Source organism: Heterocephalus glaber, unplaced genomic scaffold, assembly GCF_053883595.1.
Source record: "Heterocephalus glaber isolate CG9 unplaced genomic scaffold, H.glaber_assembly_v1.0 deba00001004, whole genome shotgun sequence".
Lineage (NCBI taxonomy): Eukaryota > Metazoa > Chordata > Mammalia > Rodentia > Bathyergidae > Heterocephalus > Heterocephalus glaber.
The window spans coordinates 6,778,680-6,793,832 of record NW_028258179.1 but is presented as its reverse complement, the minus strand read 5'-3'; the positions used below and the strand labels follow the sequence as shown (position 1 = coordinate 6,793,832).

At 49.5% G+C, this 15,153-nt stretch overlaps 1 long non-coding RNA gene across 1 annotated transcript; it reads left to right on the top strand.

Moving 5' to 3' along the window:
- The first annotated feature begins 1,459 nt into the window (after positions 1–1,459).
- On the top strand, positions 1,460–10,435 carry LOC110346432 (uncharacterized). The gene is made up of 3 exons (XR_002390484.2): positions 1,460–1,771; positions 9,785–9,929; positions 10,119–10,435. It is a non-coding gene; the product is annotated as an uncharacterized LOC110346432 (long non-coding RNA).
- The last annotated feature ends 4,718 nt before the right edge of the window (positions 10,436–15,153 follow it).

The following is a 15,153-nucleotide window of genomic DNA, read 5'->3' as shown; positions in this document are numbered from 1 at the left end:
ACACGTACTCCGCAGTGTCAGGGCAGAGCTCAGCGTCCTGCTTTATTCATCACACATTTATTTTATTAACATATTTTATTTGTTTGCGACAACTGGGTCTGACACAGTCAGTTGAGCCCTTAGAAGACACCGGGATCTCCCCAGAGATGGAGTCAAAGCTGAAGGTGATGAAACCCTGGCTTTGGAGACAGAAGTGGCCCAGGAACAAGGAAGGAAACGGGGCCTGGTGATCCTGCAGCCACAAGAGCTGAGCTTTCCCCAGGACCCTGGAGCTTGGCTTTGGCCTTGGAGCCGATGCGGCACAGGCTGGTGGACACCAACCACACCTCGCCTGGCAACACAACTGCGAGCGAGCCCGTGGATCCGCCTTAAGCCACTGGGCTGGAGGGAATTTGTTACCTAATAACGAGAAACAAATACAGCCTGGCGAGCTTCTTTGAAGGAGAAAGAAAAAACCCAGTAGGACCAAAGCCAAATGAATCTATCACTAAATTGCCCATCACACGTGTGCTGATATCCGGGCTCTCTCAGCGGGCAGGCACAGGCTCAATTATCATATCTCACCGAGCCTTGAGCTTTATGATTTTATTTTAATCCTGGACAAGTAAAAATGTCCCTTCAATGTGATTTTAATTTGCATTTCTTTGGCTTGCAGTGAGAAACACCCTCCCTCATAGGATTCTTGGCACAGGGCCCAGTGTGCTTCTCTAACTCCTAGTTGTTTGAATTTTCTATTTAACTTTCAAAGCTAATTTCTCTGTGTCTATAGAAGCCCCCCGAATTAGGTGCTATATACACTCTTGCCCCGTGAGGGCCTGAATTAATAAATAGTGAATGGGTAAATGCACCTTCAGGAACAGGCAGGGCTCTTGCTGCCAGGAAACTCAGTGTTTTGGTGGTCCAGGGGCCAGAAAGAATGCAGACCCAGGACAGCCAGGTCTGGCAGGGCTCGGCCCCTTCAGGGTCCCTTCAGGGCGTGCCCCAGCCCCAGTGGGCAGCACTCGTGTGGCTTCAGGTCACTTCCACGTGATTGGCAGGTACCAGGCCCTGCTGGCTCCTCCCCTGTGGGTTCCCAGGGTGTGGGGTGCAGGTCAGAGTAGAAGCAAAAGAGAGGGAGACAGCACCTCCCCAGGAAATACCGGCTGTGTGTTTAACTCTGAAGCCGGGGTTTTGTTACTCTTCTTTGGGGAGGTGAAGTGGGCCAGCCCACCCTGAGGCCCCTGTAGACACAGCATGCGCTCTTGTCTTGGACGCCTGAGACAGAAGGCTGGGGTCATGGAGGACAGCAGGGTCCGGGAATTGGGCTGAGCGGGTGCAGCAGGCTGGGCTCCCTGGAAGCTCAGGTGCAGAAGTGGCTCCCTGTGCAGGATGAAGGACAGCAGAACTTTGGGCCAAGTCCCAAGCCCCATGGAAGGAAAGTGGGCAGGAAGGGGTGGGTGGGAAGCCGGGGGGTCCTGGCTGTTGGCAGTGGCAGATGGGGCCCAGGCAACGGGCCCATTGGGTGGCTCTTGGGGACAGGAATGTCCCCACTCTGGTTTCGGTCTCCGGGTCTCTGCCACACAGGTTCTGCCGGCCTGCTCACCTGGTGCAGGCTGTTTTAAAAGGCAGTTTGAGCGTCTTCCTGGGGACTTTGGTGTCATCACAGTGGGCAGGAACGACTGTTCCCATCACACAGACATGACCCGGCCTGGTGGAAGGGAGACTGGCTTTGCCAGAGGCGCCCACGCTCATCTGCAGTGACCAGGAACCCAAGACCTGTACATCTGCAAAGGTGAGCCGCTGGCTGTGCTGACTGCCCTGTGCGTGTGATTTCTTGTTATTCAAGATGCGGTCACTGACTTTGTCCTCCAGGGAACGGGTGAGACGTCTGGAGCACAGGGACGGGGTGAAACGTGATTTAAACACATAGCACGACGAGGGTCGAGCCCAAGCCTTCAGCGCTTGGGGTCTCCTTTGTAAACGCGTGGTTCACGCGAGCTCAGTGAGTGAAAGTGTTTGCAGCAACGCCAGGTCTTGCATGTGAACCAGAATGCGGGGCTACGTGTGGCCCTTTGCTTTAGGCATTGTGCTGGGCGCTGGGACAATCTGTGTCACCAGGGCTCCCAGGGAAGATGGGTAGGGCCTAAGCTGTCGGTGGAGGTAGGAGCACTCGGCTAAGGAGGCAGAGGCAGGAAGACTTCACTGCGGCCAGAGAGCAGATGGCAAAGGGGCGGAAGCAGGGAAGCAGACGTCTGCCCAGTGGTGGGGTTGGCACACAGAAGGGTGGAGTTTATGGGAACGACCCGAGCAGATGGCTGCAGTGTTGGTTGAGTGGGAGGAGGGAGGTGGGTTTAGGAAAACAGGAAGGGTAGCTTTTGTGTGTTTGTTTGTTTGTTTTGTTTTGTTTTTTGAGACAAGGTCATGCTATGCAGTCCAGGCTGGGCTTGATTCCCGGTGATCCTTCTGCCTCAGCCTCCCGAGTGCTGGGTGAACCATCACGCCCTGCTAACAAGGGCAGTCTTGGCAGTGAGCATGAATCAGTAACATGTCTGTTACTGATGATGGAAAAAATTAAAACTGAAGTAGGAGTTCACAGGAAAAAGCTTTAATTGGAAAGTAGGAGAAAATGGTAAATGGCTTCAGCTTGAGGAGGGTCAAGGCTGGCTCTTAACAGAGGAAAAACCAGGAGGGGACCAGAGCTGGAGAGGCGGAGGGGCCACTGGGAGAAGGGGCCAGACTGGGCCACTCAAGGGCAGGCAGAGACCAGTGTCGTGGGGTGCTATGGGGACCGGGGCCTGGCTCCTCCTGGTCTCGGGTCTCCTTGAATCCTCTGGCTTGAGGGGCAGTTCAGCCCCTGACAGACGAATCCCGTGACCCGAGTCAGGGAGGCTCTGCCGGAACCCCAGGGGACCCCAGGTTCGGGGCAGCCGAGGTTCTGGGCGGAGCTGGCGTCTCTGTGAATCTCCTCCTGTGTCCTCAGTATTGAAGGAAGGGGACGGGCTGGGCAAATTCAGGGCTGATAAACCTTATTCCGCCAACTTCCGGGGAGATGCTCCCCGAATGACCAAGTGCCTCTGTGGAGAGCTGACAGGAAGCATCAGACCAAGAGCTTTACTGAAGCTCTGTCACTCTTTTAGTTACTTACCTGTTGGGCATTTGTAGGCTGAAGTGAAGTCATCTTATTTTTCCTTTTGTGGTAGCCACTGCATACCCAGCCTGAAAAATGGGTTTTTTTTAATCTTGAGAGGAGGTCTTGTTTAGTTCATGATGAGCACAGTGGCATGGATCTATCATCTTAGCTCTCAGGAGGCTGAGGCAGGAGGTTCACAGTGAGTTCAGGCCAGCCTGGGCTACACAGAGGGACTCCATCTTATATGACTCAATAAGAAAAGCTAGACTATTTTATTATGGAACTGTAAGTGGGCAAAGAAAAAGCTTAACAACTCAGACACAAAATGCAAACACCTTATAAAAAATGGCAATATAAATATAAATAATTTTATGAATAAAAGTTGAAGAAGAAGACCACATTTTGCCTCTTGAAGTAGTAATTAATGCTAGAATGGATGAAGATATGCTGGTTAAACCACACACATTCATATTTGGTGACAAGAAAGTAAAATCTTACAGTATTTAAAAAATAAATTTAGCAGTTTGTGTCAAAAGCTTAACACATTTTTTTTATTCAGTAAGTTAATTGGTATATTTTAGGTATGTGTTATGATCACATTCATTATTGGGAATTTGTACCTGTGCATGCTACATCTTGGTTTCTATTTTTTCCCATTCCCTTTCCCTCCCTTCACCTCCTCCACCCCTCCCTGATCACATAGGCTTTCTATTTTTCCCTCTTTTTCAGTTTTTCTTTCGTTTCCCCTGTGCCCTCTCCCTCGCCCTCCTTCTCCTTTGAACATTTTCTTCCTGTTTCACAGTATCTATTATACATTTTGGTCCTCATTTACACTTTCAGTTTCTCACACCAGAGAAACAATAACACATTTTAGTATACTTTAAGTGGGAAAAAAAAACTCAGAGGTTTGTGTTGCATACCTATAATGAATGCAAAGTAAATAAAAGCATCAGAAAAATGAAGAAAATGTGCTCAAACATTGCAGTGTTACCCTTTGATTATTTGTTAGTCTCTCCTTTATACTTTTTGAATTTTCAAACATTTTATGACTTATTTCAGAAAAAATTAATAAAATGCAATAAATACATAAAAAATATTAAACATGACTGGCCATTAGTGAAATACAAATTAAAACAACAGTGAGATTCCATCTAATTCAGAAAGAATGGCTGTCATGAACAAATCAAATAATAAATCCTGGTGAAGCTTCAGAAATGAAAGACCTTTCTTCACTGACAGTGGGAAGGTAAACTAGTACAACTACCATGGAAATCAGTGTGGAGACTCCTCAAAAAACCACAACTAGAGAGTCCATTTGACCTAGCTAGGTATCTTCCAGAAAGAGTTAAAGACATCATATTGCAGGGATCCATGCATACACGAGCTTATAGCAGCACAACTCACAGTAGCTAAATCTTGGAAACTGCCTGTGTGTCCATCAACAGTGGAATGGATAAAGAAAACGTGGCATTTATATATAATGGAGTACTACTCTGCAATAAAGAAGGATAAACTTGAGTCATTTGTAGGGAAATGGATGCACCTGGAGACCATAATGTTAGGTGAAATAAAATAGATGCAAGATGCACAGGCTGAAATATCACATGGTTTCTCTTATATGAGAAATCCAAAACATAAAGAGGAAAATGAAATAAAGATAATAAGAAACAGGGAAATAGATCTTTCACAAGAGGGAAGGGGATGAAAGAATTAAGATGTGTTATATATAGGGCCGGGGATTTAGTTCAGTGGTTCCACCGCCTGCTGCGCAAGCGCAAGGATCCGAGCTCGATCCCTGGTACAAAAAAAAAAAAAGATGTGTTATATACATGTATCCACTCCCCACGATGAATGTAATAATTACTAATAAAAATAAACAATTTTAAAAAACGAATGAAACAGGCAATGCCAAGTACATGCAATGCACCTCCGGGAAGGGGTCACTGCTGCTTTGGACAGCGTCCACGCATTAGGTGGAAACCAGGCTGAAACAAACATATCCCTTGTGATAAGGAGCGTGCCAGCCATGAATCCGATTGACGAGCACCTGGCTGCTTGGCAATCTCCAAGTAAATAAAGTCCCCCATAAGTGGAATTTCCTCTTTCATTCAGCAGAGGAGCAGGTCGTGCTTGGATGAAAAGGTTCGTGAGCAGGACATCTGCACGCAGAAAAACGGGAGAACGCACGGAGCATCAGGTGCAGGGCCCACGTGCAAAGACAGGAAGCCCCCGGCAGCCGTGTGACTGGGGAGGAGGTGGAGGGAGCTCAGGGGAGAAGGTAGGGCTGGGCCTCAGTGGCTGCAAGGAGCTCAGAGCTGCTCCTGGGCAGAGGCAGAGCGGGAGGAAGAGAAACACCGGAAGGATTTTGAGCCCGAACCGGAAGTGATCAGAGGCGTGTTGGAAGGGCCGGGAGGGAAGACGACTCCCCCTAAAGCTCCTCTGGACCTGCTGGGCCATGCAGGAATCCCACCTGACCAGGGCAGCTGTGCTGAAATGAACTAGGAGGGTCGGCTTAGAACACCAGCTCCCCAAAGGGGCGTCTGGCTCCCTCTTGTTTTCTTAACAGCTAGAAAAATAATTGCTGTATATATAGTTATATATAAATATCTATCGTATGAATGTATTGATGAAAAGACACAAGAAATTTGGACTGTAATACTGGACAGAGCCTGAGTTCCAGGCCGCAAGAGGTAACAGTGAAAGGCATTAGAAAAGCCACAGTCAACTACAGTTCCTGAAAGCAACCTCATCAACCTTAGTAAATCTATCCAGCGTTGCCTTGTAAATATCTTAGATATGACTGTCTTAGGGTAATTTTCTAATGATTATGATTCTATAGGCCATCACAGTATTTCTAAGGACCACTAAATGTTTTTAGTGAACATGCTCATTATAAACTCCTTGCTAGGATGAACACAGGTATTTTTTCCCTGTTTAACTTTCTTATTTATTTTTCAAAATATGGAAGTATCACATTTTCATATTTTCAAACATGACAGTATATATCTTTTTTTTTTTTTTCTTTTTTGATACTGGGGTGAAACTCAGGACCTTGCGTGGTGCCACTGAGCTAAGTCCCTGGCCCAACAGTATATATCTTTAAGAGTTCCTCAAAAACTGAAGCACAATTGGGCATGGTGACACATGCCTGTAATCCCAGCACATGGGAGGCTGAGGCAGGAGGATCACCTGGAGTTCTAGGCCAGCCTGGACTACATAGTGAGACCATCTCAGAAAGAAAAGCAAAGAAATAGACAAAAAACAAACCCTAGTACCAATGTCAGTTTCTTGGGTGTGATATTAGACTACAGCTTACAAAATATTACTATTGGGGACACGGGGTAAAATATTCATAGAATTTCTATATTATTTCTTGCAACCACAGATCAATCTACAATTTTCTCAAAATAAAAAAAATGATATGGAAAATTCTGAATGATTCACTTCCTCACTGAGTATCTTTCACATCATAATGTCAGAAAAGAACCGTGGATTTGCATAGAAGTGAACCTTGGGAAATGGTTCATTATCTGAATTTTCTTTCCAGAGGAGCCCAGAGGAGACAGTTGTTGTGGCCTCTATGCTGCTGTCACTGCAGCTTTCTTCCTTTAGTTTCAAAGTAAACACACCTCTTATTTACGGCTCCAAATCAGGCTGTCACCATGGTGATTCTTGCGGCTGCTCTGAGCTTTATCTACAGATGTGGTTTTCTCTGTGGAAAGTTTGTCTTCACTTCAAAGGGGCAAAAATGATATCTCACAGTATGTCGGGCCCCAGAGTAGCATGACATCGGCTACCTTCACACGACTCTGTCCACACTGCGGGAGGCTCCTGTGTCGCTGATGTGGGGTCAACTCTGCCTGCAGGGGAGACACAGCAGTTCTGGGACCAAGTAGAGAAACACTGTGTGTCACACAGTGCAGCCTCTGACTTACAGCCAAAGGCAGCGGGACTCCAGGAGCTCTGAGCCCTCAGAGCCGGGCCACAGCACAGCGGACGGCTGCACTGTAGAAGGGCTGCTGTTTACAATGGCTCAGGCCTGGCCTGGATCCTTCCAGGTGGAAATATGAGCTGCATGCCCTGCCTGGGGGTGTGCAGTGTGCAAACTGGGGTGTAGATAGGCAGGGAGACGAGAGACAGGGACCCCTCTCCTGAGCCAAGGAATGCTCTGGTGCTGGGTGGTGAGGGAGGCCCTGGTGACCACATCCAGAGTCCTGAGGCCCAGGGCCCAGGTCCTCCCTCCTCGGCTGTGGCCACACAGAGCCCGGCCAGTGGGTCACACTGAATCAGGAGCAGAGTCCAGGGGCCTGGGCCAGGGTGGGCCAGGAGAAGGATGCAGCATGGTCCTCGCAGCAGGCAGATGCCAAACAGCTCTGCAAGGTGAGTTTGGGAGGGCAGGGAACAGTGGAGAAAACCTCCACTCCCTGACACCTGGACTCTCTCCTCAGCTTGCAAACCAGGCGCGCAGCTGCTGCGGGATCCTTGCAGGAACCCTGCGGTCAGGGTGTGCAGGGAGCTGCACCCTGGCGCCCTCTTCTGATCACCCTGGGAACTTGGGTCTCAGGCTCCAGGAGGAGGTGGGAGCTGCCCAGGATCAGGGTGGACCCCAGTGCATGTGGCAGCCGGGGTGGGGACCCAGGCCACACTGGAGGGTGGTCGTAAGTAGAGCAAAGTTGAACGACAGCACTGCGGGGTGCTTCCCTGAAGGGGTAAGAGGATGACTCCCCAGCATCCCGGCCGGTGCCTGCGTGCTTCTGCTGCCAGTCCTCTGCCACGCTTTCCTCTGTCCTTGTCCGGCAAGGCATCACTTTAGTGCCCCAGTGTCCTCCTTCCAGCAGGTGCCTGCAACCAGCCTGGGCCAGCTGCTCAACCTTCTGTGTTTTCCTGGACTTTATGGATACAGTCTTAATATTAATATTGTGTTCATTTCAGTCTTTTTCTCATTATCACAATAGGATGCTCACCTTGAAGATAATATGCAGAATATAGAAAAAGAAAGATGCAAAAATAAAAATTACTCTCAATCCCAACTTTAAGATATAAACCCCAGTGGGGTTTGTATGCATCTCCTTCCTAATCTTAAATATACCTGCTGCACAAGCACAAGGACCCGAGTTCGATCCCCGGTACCAAAAAAATAAATAAATAAAAAATAAAGAACCACCTAATCTTAAATATGGTGTTAGATTTCTACTCTGCTAATGATGTTATTTTCTCTTTGGTTGTTTCATGTCACATTACAGGAATATTATTAAATCTTTCACAGACATTTATTTATGTATTTATTTATTCTACTGGGGATTGAACCCAAGGAGACGCTACCACTGAGCTATATCCAAATCCTGCCTCAGTGACCCTCAGTGCTGATCCCATCAAAATGTCCAACAGAGGGAGGATGACTCGCTGAAGGACGAATGTCCTACATCCTGGGCCTGGGCTACCGTCTATATGGCCATTTCCCTTTTCGGACATGTGCTGGTTTTAAGCTTACTACTGTGAACAAGAGTACTAGGAAAAGCTCGCTTGTGAGTTTTGGTGGTTGGGATGGAGTCCTGGAGGGGACAGGATGAGGTCAAAGGATGCCAACAGGCTCAAAGCTGCTGATGGTTACGGCTGCCTCGTGGACAAGCAACCACTGTGCCCATTTCTCCCACTGCTGCTCCTAAACAGCGGGCAGGGGGCATGGGCGGTCACTTTTTACTTTTAATGTGCATTTGTTTGATTGCCCATCCACATGAGCATCTTCTGCATGAGTGAGTGCACTCTCACAGGAGGTCCAATGACTAGCGGTTCTTTTCTTTGTTGCTCAAACCAACATTTCCAGAAAGAACTAAAGAGCAACAGATAGGGCTGCAACATTCTGTGGTTTTCAGTAAAGATGAAGGAGGTGGATGTCGCCTCTCATGAGAGCCAGGTGAGCCCCTGAGCAGAATCAGGAGCTCAGGAGCATACTTCCCGATCCACATGGTGCTGGGTGTGCAGACACCCCAATAGGTGACTGGGACAGACTCCCCAGGGTGGGCACTGCCTGGGAGGCCATCAGGCATCTGGTTCCCAAAGGGTAAAGAGGGGAGGTGTGCTGAGCACCCCAGATTTCTGCTCTGCACCAATCTGAGTGGTCCACTTCGGCAAGGGCAGGGCCAGGAAGGGGCACAAATAGGTCAGTAGCTGGAGGAAAGGCCTCTGGAGACCAGAGAGGTATTTCTCTGATGTGTCTGTCAGCCACCTGTGGTTTTCTTCTGTTACTGATAAAGGCTTTTACACACATTCCATTGGGATTGACATACAAAAGTGATTCATTAAAGGTCTTTCTAAATATTATATTTGCCAGCTGGGTGTGGTAGTGCACACCTGTAATCCCAGCACTCTGGGAGGCTGAAGCAGGAGGATTGCAAGGTTAAACTCAGCCTGGACAACTGTGCAACTTAGTGAGAATTTGTCTCAAAATAGGAGAAAGAAAAAGAAAGAAAAGGAAAAAGGCTAGATATGTAGCTCAGTGGGAAGGCCCTGGGTTCAGTTCCCAGTACTGGCAAATAGAACTGTATTTGCCTTTTCCTTCTATTCTCCTTTTTTTCTTTCCCCTATATTCTCCTCTTACTTAACGTGTTCTCAGTCATGGAAGTTTCATTATTGAGCCAACTTTACTACTTTTTGCGTGATGTTCCAATCGTGCAGGTCAGACATCATCATCTTCATCTTCATCTGCACCTGGCTCCTGAGCGAGTTCTGTGCCCAGTGCTCTGCAGAGCCCCAAGCCCGCATCTTGTCCTTGCATCCCCACAGCAGCAGGGGAGGAAGGAATCGCCAAGAACACACGGCGGTGAGTTCAGGGCCCTGCCTCCCAAAGCCACCCTAATGGCCACGCCGTCCTGGATTGAGAACCGAGTCTCAGGGCGTGCATCCCAGAGCCAAGCGTGTGGGAAATGAAGACTTTCATTTACTTGGGCTCCTAATTGCTGCGCCAGGAAGTGAGCATGTTATTGCTGAGCATTTTTTTTTTTTTTTGCAGGAATGATACAGATTCCAGTTTAGGAATGATCAAAAGCTACGGGAGAGGCTGTGACTCATCTTAATGCTCCGTTTTGAGAGAGACATCAAAGGCCACCCCAGATTTATCTGTCTGCCCGGAGACACAGCTGTTCCCAGAAAGCATTCACATGCCTCATGCAGTTGCTCTCACTCCCGTTTAATGACTTTTTAAAGTTATAAAAGCAAATTGTATTCAGGGAAATAGTTCAAAAACTACAGTCATGTATTTAAAAAATAGTTATTACCTCTCCTCTTATCAATCTTTTAAAGTAACAATAATTAATAGTGAGTACTTGAATAATAAATAATGAACAACTTGAATAATCTTACTTAAATAATTAATATTTAAATAACAGTAAGTAGCGCCATTCACGGAGTGCGTTCCATGTGCCAGGAACATAGAGTAATTTATTTAGCTCTCCCATCAGCACTCTGGGGTTGATGCTGTTCTCCTCTGGTCTCACAGGTAAGGGAATGGCTAACATTGTCACTCGTGTCCCACTGTTAGAGTTCAGAAGAGCTGGAATCTCTGCCTGGTGCCCAGTTCCAGGGCCCCACAGTGACACTCTGACCTGCTAAGCCCAGCAGGTAAAAGCCATGCAAAAGACAGCGCTCTTTGCTGATGTGCACAGAGGCAGAGGGACCTGTGCAGGTTGGAACCTTGCCTTCCCTTTGCTTTCTTCTTGCTTTCTTTTTTCATTACAGAAAAGCAACTTGTTTTACTTTACCGTGCACTTGGATCTTTCTAGATATAAATATAGGCAATAAGGTCGCTTGAGTACTATTTTTGTTGATCTATTTAATCAAGTTCACAAAAACACTTTTTCCTTGAGACAGAAAGAAGTCTGTCTTGGGGCCGGGGATTTAGCTCAGTGGTTTCGCCGCCTGCTGCGCAAGCGCAAGGACCCGAGTTCGATCCCCAGTACAAAAAAAAAAAAAAAAAAAAAAAAAAGATTCAAAAAGAAGTCTGTCTGAAAGGGTCACAGCTCCAAGCAGCCAAAACTCGGGTCTTACTGGCACCGTTTTGCTTTGGTGATTTTGCTTCTGCAGGCTCAGGAAGGAGCGTTTGGCCTGCACTTTTTCTAGCTCGACATCATGGGCCCAGACCTCCACTGACTTGTGCAGCAAGAGGAAGAATCAAGTTCAGTTCTGAGAGCTCCCGAGATTTGGATCATTTGTCCCTGCATCTGATCTCTCCTGTGTACCAGAAGGGGGCATGGGATGCTCCTGTAGCAGAAGCCCTAGGAGACATGGCTTTGGCCTTGGGGTTGGCTCTGGGCATCAGAGTGATTAGAGGATGCACTTGAGAGGCAGACTGGGCCCTGCTGAGTCTGGGGCAGTGTGGGGCCCACAGAGAAGAGAATCCGAGGAATGCACATCCAGCCGTGATCAGAGAGGAGCTCTGGTGAGTGTGCAAAGAGAATGCAAAGGAACCAGGGGAAGCCAGAAGTTCAAGGATGTGCTGGGTTGGATCCACCAAATGCTTCATCGCCAGAAGCACAGCTTGTTACCAAGAATGCCAAGGAAGGCCAAATCCAGATGGACCTGCATGAAGTCCTGACAGAAGGATCCTTGGTGTGAGGTTTCCCAACAACACAAATGCAGCCCCTGTGCTGGGGCAGAGCAGGATCAGGAAGGGCTGGCCCACAAAGCCAGACTCCTCTCTCTGGGGCCTGGAGCTCCTTGCTGGCCTGGAGTGGGAGGCATGCTGTGGGCCCTGGAGCCTCTGATCTGGGCTCTGTTCCTTCCAGATGGGGTGAGCAGCATGAGGGGACAGGGTGGGCAGAGAAAGACAGGATCCCGGGCAATGTCCAAGACTGAGAAACCTTCCCAATCCCCCAGCTCTGCAGGGTCGGGACCGCACAGGGCCTGCTCAGCCCAAGGCTGGAAATGAGATGTGTAGAAATGAGGTGTGTCTCCCCTTCCCCGACATAGCATGTTTGTTGTTATCCTGAGTGTCCCACCAACCTCTTGGGGCAGTCCCGGTGGTTCCTAGGTCACCCAGGCAAAGGGGGACCAGGACTCTTGTTGGGAGGCTTCTTCTAGCCTCTGTCCCTTCTGCTGGTGTTGCTAAGCTAAGCGTGTGACATGGGCAACGGAAGAGCTTCCCAACCAGGCCAGGAGCACCCGCCTGCAGAGAAAGCCAAGCAGAGTGGGACACCGGGACAGGGAGACTGGCGGTTCTGAGCAGAGTTCACTCCCAAGAGTCTCCTTACCCACTGTCTGCTCTGTGAGTGATTCCCAGCATCTGAGATCATGCTTTCCCCTGACTTCAATCTTATTCACTCTGTATTTCTACCAAAGGTCCTGAATAATGTAGAGGAAACCAGAAGTTCTCTGACTCATTGCCCTGGCCTTGTAGATGGTAGAAAAATTAGAAGCTTCTTCTTGAAAAGAATGTTTGAGAGGCTGTTTGGCTCCACTACTGGTTCAGAGCAAAGCACCAGAAGAAGAATCCCCTGCTGGGCATCTCTCAGCTCCTGGGAGCCAGGGCTGGGAAGGGCTGGGCTGGGAGGTTCATCCTTCAACCGCCTCCCATGGGTCCTGTGAAGCAGAGGTGGGAGGGACTGAGTTGGTCCTCCTGACACAGGGCCCCTGACCACTAACTGAGGCTGTAGCCGAGGGGTGAGTGGACCATTCTCCCTCATGCAGGCTTGCGGCTTCTTCATGTCTCCCCACCTAAGGGGCTGGCGTGGACTTCCTCCTAGCATGGCATCTGCAGGACCTGTGGAGTGTCCCAGGGCAGCTTCAGGCTGCTGTGTGAGTGTGCCAGGGGCCCAGGTAGACGTAGCAGCGCCCTGACATCTTCTCTGACTTAGCTCCAGCAGCACTGAGCTCAGTCCATTGTCTGGGGGATTCACACACCTGCCCATGTTTAGGGCAAAGAGATACAGAATTCTGACTCTGGGTTCTGGCAGCTTCTAGCCAGTTGTGTGTGCCTGCCATGGCTTGACTGTATTCCTCAGAAGTTCCTGCTTCGGAAACTTAATCCTGGAGGCTATGCTCATGGTATTTGGGGGTGGGGCCCTTGGGAGGTAATCAGGGTCAGACAAAGTCAGGAGGGCAGAGCCCTGAATGGCACAGTGGCCTCACAAGGAGAGGCAGAGAGCCGAACCGGAAGCTTGCAGACTCACTGTGTGATTCCTCACGTCCTGGCCCAGCAGGAAGAGCCTCAGAGTGGAGTGGAGCCCAGCATGGCGTTCTTGGCCTCCCAGCTTCCAGACCTGCGAGCCAGACAACTTTCATCTTCTAGAAACCACCTAGTCCTAGGTAGCCTGCTATAGCACAGAAAAACAGTAGGCTCCCTGGGGCTTGGCCAGAGGGAGGCCAGACAGCAGTGGCAAAGACCAAGAGCAAGAGAGGCCAAGCCAGGGGAAGGAGAGAGGCTCCCAGGGCCCAGGTGTCTCACTCTAGTTTGGTACTAAAGCAGGGGGGAGCAGAAACCTACATTGGAGTTAAGTGGGGGACGGAGAGTCACCACGGGGTGCAGGGCCCTTGGGCTTCCGGTCAGCGGCCTCAAGGAGGCTTGTGGTCAGCAACCCTTGGGCAGAAGCCGGTGAAATGTTGACGAAGGAGACTCTGAGGGAGAGAGGTGTCAGCTGGGCCCACAAGCTTTCACTTCTTAATAAAACCAACACTATGCAGGGAAATTAGAGCTTACGTTTGTGCAGTGAGCCAGAGAGGCTCCCCGGGGACTCCGGGTCCCAGCTGTGTCAGGTGCATCACGACCTCGCTGTGCTATTCTGAGGCTGTGAACAGACTCCACTCAGTGCAGGGCTGGTGCCAGGCCAGGGAAACAGTAGCCACGCTGGGCTCCTCCAGACAAAGTCCCAGTGCTGACGGGTCCTGGAACATCACTAACCCTCTGAGCCCAAGGATGACACTGCCTGGAGCACAGCTCTAACTTTCATTCAAAAATTCAGGCTGAAAATTGTCTCCTCTCCCACATTCCTAATGCTGATGAGGCCCAAAGAATGAAGGGTTAGAAAGAAATTAAAAATGTGACCGGTGTGTGGCACACTTTAGTATTTGAAGCAAATCTGTGATCCTTAAAGCCAGCTAGCAAAGGAGGCAGGAGAGAAATGCACACTGCTGCCTGGCAGGTGATTTCTCAAAGTCTCACCTGGTTAGCTCAAAGATGGGAAGCAGAATTTGGCCCCTGGGGCCATGCTGGGTGCTCCGATGGCTAAGGTGCTAAGGAAACATGAGAGAACCCCATTTCTCCAGCCAATAGGTTGATCATTTAGATCACTAAAGGCGATGCTTGGAGCCCATGATTCTGGGTGCAGGCACGATCTATTGTTATTAGCTTCCTGGACAGGGAGGTTTTGGAAATGAACCAGAATGGACAAGACATGAGCAAGCTCCCTTGCTGCGTGGGCTGCACCAAGAGTCCATAGCTCTCCACAGGCTGGGACAGAGGGAGCCTGACCCTCAGTCAAGGAGCACACACTTTCAGAGCCCGAGCGTTGCTCAGCTGACCACCTCCCTCCACACTGAAGGTGTTGCCCACTAAGGCCAAGTGCAAGCCTGAGCCAAAGGCAAGGTATTCCCAAAGTGAGCTTCACGTAGTGTGGGCCTGGGCCCTTGGACCCAAGCACTGAAATGCACTCTCTTGTCAGCTCTGGGCGCATGTGAGGGTAAGAGGCTACAGCCGCAAGGGCATCTGCATGTGGCTCTGGGGTCCTGTTTCTCCAGGTGCCCCTGGAGGCCCGTTTGCTTTAGAAAGGTCATTTGCATCCAGCTTGACCTCCAGTGCCCATGGCACTTGCCACAGAAATGGATCCTTCCTTTGGTTTCTTCCTATGTCTTGCACTGTATTTAGTGGGAAAAGAAATTGGGGTGAGAGAGAAGGAAAAGCCAAATGGAGGAAAAGCTCCATTTTAAATTAAAATGAGCATCATGGGAAGGCCAGATCAGGGAGAGGAAGAATGACAAACAGGCAGAGCGAGGCTTGGGCTCCAACAACTTGTCCAGCTACTGGCTGAGGGAACAGGAGCACAAGTTTCCCTGAA